The following is an 8,866-nucleotide window of genomic DNA, read 5'->3' as shown; positions in this document are numbered from 1 at the left end:
TTCATCGAGAAACCACTCGACCTTTAGGACTTCTTCCCAATGTACCCATTACATTAGAAGGGAAGACAGTTCAAATGGGCGTTATGGTAATCCAAGGTCCGTTAGATTACAATTTACTCCTTGGACGAGACTATATCTTTCGTATACGTGCAATTGTGTCCTCACTCTTCAGAGTGATGTGTTTTCCGCACGAAGGAAGGACGATCAAGGTCATAGACCAACTTTCGTTCCCCGGTTCACACTTCACATATAGTCATTTACCATTCCTAAATGGTCTTATTTCCACAGGAAATGCCCCATCAACCGGTCCGTCATTCTGATGACGGCCGCCGACCCGGGCACGTGACTGAAGCTCGGGGGGCATGCATCCTCCTTTTCACAATCGAATCTTTCCAACTCAATCTTCATTCCATCCACTTCGTGAATGGCATGAAGCTTGGGGGGCATGTATCTCGATTCGCATTATTATGCTGGGGGCATGCAATTTTTTTTTTAACAAGCATAGTTTTTTGTTTCAAGCTTGTGTAAACATGAAATCGAATCCAAGCAAAGTTCTCCATGGTTCAAATGAACCCATACCCAATTCATATCTTTTGATTGCCGTTTATCTGCTAAGTTCTACTATATGAGCCTTGGTTGTTTCATTCCATCGCCACCATCTCTTTGGCCGATCATATGCTTTCACTTGGTTGTTCACCCTTTCCTGAGGAACCGCAGCGATGAGTGGTTTATTAGCCAACCTCTTCACCATTACATGTTTTGAGCAGTTCCACCATCACCGGAACTAGTTGCTACCCTTTACACCACTCGTTCCTTCAGGACGAGTTGCCTTTACGCTCTTTTCTGACTCGTAAAATATGAAAAGATTGCCGAGTATTTTTCCTTTTTGACTCGTTAAAGAGAATAAAAACGGAGGTCTGCTTTAAGCTCTTTTTCTGACCATTTAAAGAGAAAAGATTGCCGAGTTACTCCTCTTAACTCATTAAATGTTAATAAGGGGTGGTCGTTTTAAGTTCTTTTTGTCGACCGTTAAAACGCAAAAAGATTACCGGGTTTTGTCGTTTCAAACTCCTTAATGGTCATGAAACGACGTGTTTTTGACCACTTTTTTACTTTTTCACATCAGGAACACTATTTACGAAAAGTACTCCTTGATCGTAATGGTCGGGCGGTTCTTTCGAGCATTGTTTTATACTTTTTCGGGCTCGGGAGACACAACTTTACGAAAAAGGACACCCCTGGAGTTTCCTTTTCTGTTGTCTTTTCAAACTCTCTAAACATGAAAAGACGCCGAGTTCTTCCTTTGTCAGACTCGTAAAAACCTGATCACATCGGACACACCTCAAGCATATGCTATCCCCATCAAGCTTGTTAAAAATAATTGGGGTACTCGCCAGAAATGGTGGGCGAAAAGAAAATTTTGGAACCATAATCATTGTCGTGTCGGCAGTATGTCGCTCTTGAACATGGCACTTGTCTGCTTTCGTGTCTGGGTGGGGATATCTCATCTCATCTTTCACTGGCCTCCATGGACTTGGATACCCTATTTGACCTCTCATCTACTCATTGCCTCGTCACCATGACCTTTGATCCATCGATGTAAAATACTGCCAATCCCACTATCGTGCCGCCGATATGTTCAAGAGAAGTTGACCTCTGAAAAGAAACAACCTCCATCTGATAGTTCACATAATCTTGATTCAGAACATTATCTCTCTGTCTCGTGTCGATGATGTGGGAAACATTATGGCCCACCTTCGATCAAGGTCACTTCCTGTCGACTCCAGCTCATTATCCAGGAAGATGATCTAGAGACTCCCTTCCGGTGCCTTGGAACCTGCATGCCTCAATGGCAGGTTCTTCGTGTTCGACGTGAGGTTTTCATCATTGGCCTTCGATCGAATGATTCTACGGGTGTTCGACATCAGCTCATTAATTCACACGCTATAGATTGTACCTATAGTACCTTGAGGGCCATTGTCATTATTGGTGGTACCTCTCGCGTCTGTTAACAGTTTCCACTATTGACTGGTAATCAGACGATGTTCATGCATGTTCGACTTCAGCTCACATGTTCACATGCTTGAACTTGTACTTTTGTTCGGGTCGAGATGGAGCGCAAGACCCTGGATTGTGTCTGTTGTAATCCAGGCGTGATTCTTGATACATGACTCATTCACTGGGTGGCTGCGACCATACCTGAGTCAATTCATTGATCCTAACTAGATGGCTGCATCCATACTATGGATCTAGATTGTTTATGTACTCTCTTATGGATGGCTGCGACCATACCATGTACATCATGTAATTGAACTATCAGTCATATTTCTCAATGCAGATCCTCGGCGGCAGTTATATGTGTTCTTGTGTGTTCTTGTAAAGCATTTCACCCCTCTCTACCTCTCGGACTTCATGATTTAGGGGGCATCTGTTACACAATAATTTGTCACCATCCCTGTTACTCCTCTTGTCGTACTTTGGAGGACTCATCCCGGGAGTTATAAGAAGTGACAAAGTCTAAAAACACTTGCATTATGTTCCCCTGAGTGTGTACTTCATGTTCCCTGAAGACACCTTCTGCAAATTACCCCTGAAAAGTGCTCTTTTTGCAGTGGCACAAGTTCCTAGTGTCTCACCCGCGCCAATCATGAAGATCCTCAAAAAGGGGCGTGACCATTGGCGCACTGTCTTAGAACAATGCCCGCGCCAGTCAAGTTTAGTAATTTTTTTTTGCCAAAAGCACGACTGTATGATTTTTCCTCCCAGATCATGAGCTCATTTGGGGAAAAATCCATCTGATAAAGCTCGAGAGTCATCATATCTATCCACAGTAGCTTTTCATGGATGTTGCCAATTCACAATAGGTGTCCCAGTTCATCGTATCCTCCTCCCTTCTTCACCTATATAAGCTTGTCCCTATGCATTGGACATGCTAGTTCTAGAGTTTGACAAGTTTGCTGGTGGGAGTTCTGAGTTCTGGGAGTGAGTCCTAAAGTGCTAGAGTTCTTGAGTTAGAGATAGTGAAGCATAGAGAGGTGATGCTGTTGATTGCAAGACACACATAGCTACCCGCCCAGACAGAGGAGAGGTTCAGCGTTAGAACCTTGGTTGTACTCTTCTCTCTTTATCATTAATAATATAAGACTACTATTATGGTTCCACTTTCATCGTTTACATGGTGTTTGATGTAAAGTTATGTCCTTTCTGACTGACATATAATTGCCTATATCAGATTTCACGCTTGTGTTTGTATCGTTCCTTATGTGTGCAGGTGTCCGTTCGCGAGGATAGCGAAGGATTGTGACCGGCCAGGACCAGGGAACGGAAGTGGCTCCGCTTCATCAACACTAGCGTTGGACCCCAAGTAGGTCCTTCTTTACCTTTTTGTTATTTGCAGTTAGGAACCTGCGTAGTAGCTTTGATTGATTGTCGCTAGACCCCTGTTGGGCTAGTGGGATCGCTTCTGTCCGCAGAAGGGATTTACCTATCCGACACCACATGTAGACATCCCAAGGGTGCAAAAACCTGGTTCCAACACCCTCCCCTACTACCTTGGGTGAGACCTTAGTCCACACTCCGCGGATTGTTGCCGAAAGGGCTGGTAGCTACGGGATTTGGTTGGCTAAATAATTATTCCGAACCTGGGTTAGGCCCAATTGAGCCAACACAAGTATTTAATTCTGGAAATGTCATACATAAGCTAGATCATTTATTTGTTAAGCTTTGAGTGGGAGGTTCTTGTAAGCATACCAAGTTGTTAAACCCCCATTTCAGATCACTCGTCCTCAGGATCAAGGCGTAACTGCACCGTACATAGGGTTTCAAGGAGAAGGAAGAGGACGAGGAGGAGGAGCTAGAAGAAGTCATGGCCAGATCATCTATTAAAATTTTGGAGGACAAAGTCACTTTGCGCGTGATTGTCAAAATCCAAAGCACCCCTCATGTCAATATTGTCACCAGTTTGATCATGTCATAGAAGACTTCCCTGTGCTCATCACGAAGATGCAAGAAAAGAAGACTCAGACTCAATAGCCTACCCAGAACATCTAGATGATGAGATCTGAACTGCACAAAGAGGGTCCTAGTGTTAATATTGTCACGCGAAGTGGCATAGCTAGTGGGGAAGATAAAGGTAAGAAACTAGAGGAAAATGTGTGGGTTCACAAGGCTACTGATAAGGAAACTGGATTTGATGTAAATAAGTTGAAGGAAATTTTTATGGAAGTAAAAAGGAGCTTCTACATCAAGGGATCAAAATGTGCGAAACCCTGAAGATACCAATACTCCACAAGAGGAACACCCATCATTATTAGCATCATTTTTAAAAACCTACATGAAACTCCTAAGGGATAAGAAGGCAGCAGAAGGACTACAAGAATTGATAGATAACTACACTAGCAAGAATGTGCCTATACCAGAACAATGCGTGGTAGATAACAAGGGAAAAAATAAGAAAAGGACTGGTCGCGAAATGAGATTGACTGCACAAATTGGATAATATGAAATTGACTAGGTAATTATTGATTTAGGGTCTGATGCAAATGTTTTGATGAAGAAAACTTGGGAAAGAATGGGAAGACCAATGCTACAATGGTCCCCGATCCTGATGAGAATGGCTAATCAGTAGAAGATTATTTCTATGGGGTGCCTGTTAGTACTGTTATGTGGAATTTTTCATCTACGGATAAATACAATTTCCCTAGGTGGGTAGCTACACCTAGAACAACAGATTTAAAGCGCTTAAACTTTTTCTATACAAGATAAATAAGACAAGGGACCTACTTGTTATCTTTCGCTTTCCCCTTGTCTCCTTTGTATGGCTCTCGTCGCTCCTTGTCAAACTTAATCCACTCAACAAGTACTTGCAATCATAAATAGAGGACAAAAACTAATCAAAGCAAGAGTTTATCTACTATAAGCAAATGGAATCGAAAGAATTTACACATATAATTATCATACATAAAGACAAGAATATGGAAAAGGTGTAAACAACTTTATTAAGTAGAAGGAAGAGTTACAACCATGAAGTTCGATCCAATGCCACTCCTCTAGCTTGAGTTCCATCCGACATCACATCAAAATCACAACACTCCAACAGCATAACAATACTTGCTTACAATATCAAACCTCACACCAACAATATCTCCTTACAAATTCTGAAAGTCCCACCCCTAATCACTTAGATGAGTGCTCAATTTATAGGAAAATGGAGGTGGTTTGGTCATAAATGAGGGTATTTAATGGCCTTCCAAACTTAGAGTTAGTTTCCATGGAGGAAGGGATGAGAGGATATGAGGTTACTTAACTCATTCCCTATCCAATTTCGAGCTCATACGAGATGATAAGTGTGGGAATCTTCTAGAAGGCTCTAGAAGATAAGAATATTCTCATAACCCTATGATGATTTCGCTCAATCTCGTCCAGCGCAAGTCAAAGTGGGCCTAAGTGTACTGAAATGCACCCTGACATGGGCCTACTTGCACTGAAGCGCATTTACGCCTGACTAAGGCTACGCTGGTCCCTCAAGGAGGCATTTATGGAGGGCTTCAGGCCAGTAAACTTTTAGGGAAGGAGGCATTCAAAGTAATTAATTCTCTAGGGCATGTAGCAACTAGATTAGGGTTTCATGAGCCATAATAGTACTGATCTGAATGTTGGGAGTGATGTGCCCCAATTGATCTGTAATAGTTGCCCCATAAAGCATGAAGTTTAAAATGATAATGTCGAGGGATATGCGTTAGGATGTGATCAGGAGGTTCTGAAGCGGATGGTGACCTACATCAATTACAATACATAATATCATGACATTTTGATTTTTCATGATTTTCCGAGGGAAGGCATACCCATGCTCAACATATAAAATTTCATTACAAGTATGTAGATAGTCATCTAAAGATATAGACCCATGATGGGATGACCATCAGTGTAAAGCCATCGTATGGATGATTTGGTACTTTCCTGAAATCATAGCCTGGATGGATGAAAATATATTTGGGGTCTTCTATCTTGTTCAATCATTTTCTCAAGTATGTATCTAACCATGCGAATATGTGATCTGAAGTCGAACATGGGAAGACACCATATGATTACCATCCAATGATGTAAATGTTAACGAATGTGAGAGAAATCATCGATAATGATAATGATCCTCAAAGTACTACAGTACATTTTGCATGGTGTGAATGGATGTTTTGATGTTGAACACCATACAAAGTCTTTCGGTCGAAGGCCAGTGATGTCAACCTATCACCGGAAGCAAGAAACCTTCCATTGATGTATGCAAGCCTCAAGGTACTAGAAGGGTGTTTCTAAGTCAACTTCTTGGATAATGTGCCGATGTCGACAAGAAGTGACTCATTGCAGGAGGGCCTTGATGTATCCCACATCAATGACACGAAACAAGTGTAATGATTTTTGGAGATGGAATGTGACTGATGACACAAGGTTCAGGAATGGCGATCATGAAAATGAAGGTTTATGAGTATTGCAAAGGATGAATTTAATTGAGTGACTTCTCTTGAACATGTTGGCGACACTGAATGAATTGGCAACATTGACCCAAAATCAAAGTAATGGATCGTATGATAGACCATAGGTGTGATAACCATCAAGCAGATAACCCAACTCAAGTAGCCATAGAGATGAAGTGAAAGTGTCATGTTCAAGAGAGACCTGCTGCCATAAAGTGGTTTACCCCTTTTCCCATTTTCCCCAGTCATTTCTGACCAATACCTCTTTATTTTTTATCAAGCTTGAGGAGGATAACATATGCTTGTTGTATAATTCCACCCGTCGGGTGAATCCATTGCTATGTGATGTTTTAACAAGTCTAGCGAAGGTGAAACTCGATCTTGTCATGATGGAAATGTTTGTCACTGTTTTATGCTTTAACAAGTTTAACGACAATGAGAACTTAGTCCTTTTCATGTTTAGAGAGTTTGAAAAGGGACAAAAAGAAAACTCCACAAGTTCTTTTTCGTAAATTTGTCTCTCAAGTCTAAAAAAGCATAAAATAATACAAGAGAGAACCTATTGACCATGTTTGATCAACGTATTCCTTTTTCATAAATAATCTATCTCAGTTTGGAAAAGGGTTAAACTTATACTGATTAGATGTCGTTTCCAATCTGTTAACGAGCTGAAAAGGACAAGCGCTCGATAATCTTTTCATATTTCAAGAGTCTGAAAAGAGGTTAAGGAGGACTCCACTTAGAGGAATGAGTGGTGTATAGGATAGGAATTGGTTTTGGTGATGTTGGAACTTCTCAAAACGTGTTGATTTATGTGAAGAGGCTGGCTAATAAGACCACTCATTGCAACTGTTCCTCAAAAAGGGTAAAACAACCAGGTGAAAGCGTATGGTCAACAAAGTAGATAGTGACGATGGAAGGATAAAAACCAAGGCTCATCTGACGGAAGAGGCTGATAAAATGGAAATCACGAGGGTTAAAATGGATATGGGTTCAATTTTACACAAGCTTGAACCATAAGGAACTATGCTTGGATTCAGTTTCATGTTTACACAAGCTTGAAACAAAAAACTATGCTTCGATTCAATTTCATGTTTACACAAGCTTGAAATGAAAAACTATGCTTGAGATTGGTTTACATGCCCCCAGCATGATGACTCGATTCTAGGTGCATGCCCCCCAAGCTTCATTACATTCACCTAAGTAGACTACTCATGGCTATCAGGTGGATGGAAGGAAGGCTCATTTAAGATATCAAGTGAAAGACTCGACTAGGATTTTACGAGATCTAGTCAAAGAATCGAATTGGAACTTTGCTCCAAGGGACCTTGTTTCATTTTTTTAATGAGCTTGACACAAGACAAGGAATTCTATTCAGATTCCTTGTTTCATTTTTTAACGAGCTTGACACAAGGCAAGGAACTATGCTCTATGACCTGTTTGATTTTTTTAATGAGGTTGAGACAGTAAAAGAACTATCCTCATATTCCTTGTTTTTTTTTTAACGATGTTAGTGTCATTATCTGCATACTTCCATCAGGGATCAAATTTTCTCTTTGCATTTTCATTTTAGGGGTCCCATATTGAAATTTTTGCATCATTTCATTAGGTCATGTCAAGCTAATCCACTGATGGTTGTCTTCTCCTCAGAAAATCTAATTTCTCCCTCATAAAGTACACTTGCTGACCCATCTTCAGGTTGTATTCAGTCATGGTTTCATGGTCAAAATGTAATCATGTTTCCATTAGGTCTTAGGGCATGTTTTCATTAGGTCTTAGGGTTTCATTTCCAAAGTCAAAGGCATGATTTAAAGGTGTAAATAAAGGGCATAAAGGGGATGAGTATGATAAATAAATCAAGAATGATTTTTAGTAAGTCATAGTCATTGTACAATTATCTCTTTAAATAATGTAATTTTCACCTCAAAAACATGTTTTGAGGTGAAAATAGAGTATTTTGAGTTAATTTATATGTAATAAATGATCCCAGCTGCACCAATCCATCTCTCCTATCATTCCTAGTTGGCAAAGAAGGAGTCCAAAAGTGGAGAAGAGAGGAGAAGTTGAGTGATTTTTGGGCCAAGAAGAAGTGGCGTTGCTCTTAGGGAGGTTGGTGCTACGCGTTTTGGGTAGTGGAGGTGGCGCTGCATGTTCAGGTCGGAGTGTTGCGCGTACAGGCTGAGCGCTGCGCGTTGAGCCAGCAAGGGCAAAAAATCCTCCTGCTACCTAAAAACATAAAAAATTTCCCTCGCTTCCCTCAAACAAGTAAGTTTCCTCACTGTACTTCATCATTGGTTTGCAATTAAAGTTTTTAAAGATAATTTACAATGGAAAAAGTGAAACCCTATATTCTTCCTTAATTATACCCTCAAAACCCTAACCCCTATTATTTCTCC

This window comes from Pinus tabuliformis, chromosome 2_1 (genome assembly GCF_031772625.1).
Source record: "Pinus tabuliformis cultivar Carrire ecotype Pingquan chromosome 2_1, CPIR1, whole genome shotgun sequence".
Classification (NCBI taxonomy): Eukaryota; Viridiplantae; Streptophyta; class Pinopsida; order Pinales; family Pinaceae; genus Pinus; species Pinus tabuliformis.
The sequence above is the reverse complement of the archived record's forward strand: the minus strand, read 5'-3'. Positions refer to the sequence as shown.